General features: G+C 74.7%; 1 protein-coding gene across 1 annotated transcript in view; it reads right to left on the reverse strand.

Annotated features, from left to right (window-relative positions):
• The window catches only part of CRELD2 (cysteine rich with EGF like domains 2), a 22,011-nt gene that overhangs the window by 20,592 nt on the left and 1,134 nt on the right, over positions 1 to 285 (reverse strand). The window lies entirely within an intron of this gene.

Below are 285 nucleotides of genomic sequence, written 5' to 3' on the forward strand. Positions count from 1 at the left end.
GCCCCCATGACGCGGGGCGCCTCAGCCCCGCACGCGCCCGCCACCACCAACCCCATCCCGCAGCGCAGCGCCGCGCCGGCCCGCCGGCCCCATTCGGATTTCCGCGTCCGCCCCGCGCACGCGCCAACCGGATGCGCCCATTGGCAGAGGCGCCGAGGCGCTGGGACGTGGTCCAACCCGAGCTCGCCACGCTGCGGGCCAATGGTGAGCCCACGTGTGTGCCGAGGGCGGGGATTGGCCGGAAGAGCGGCCATTGTGAGTCCGGGCAGGCTGCAGTCTCGGAAG

Source organism: Gavialis gangeticus, unplaced genomic scaffold (genome assembly GCF_001723915.1).
Source record: "Gavialis gangeticus isolate Ggan-Ray unplaced genomic scaffold, GavGan_comp1, whole genome shotgun sequence".
Classification (NCBI taxonomy): Eukaryota; Metazoa; Chordata; order Crocodylia; family Gavialidae; genus Gavialis; species Gavialis gangeticus.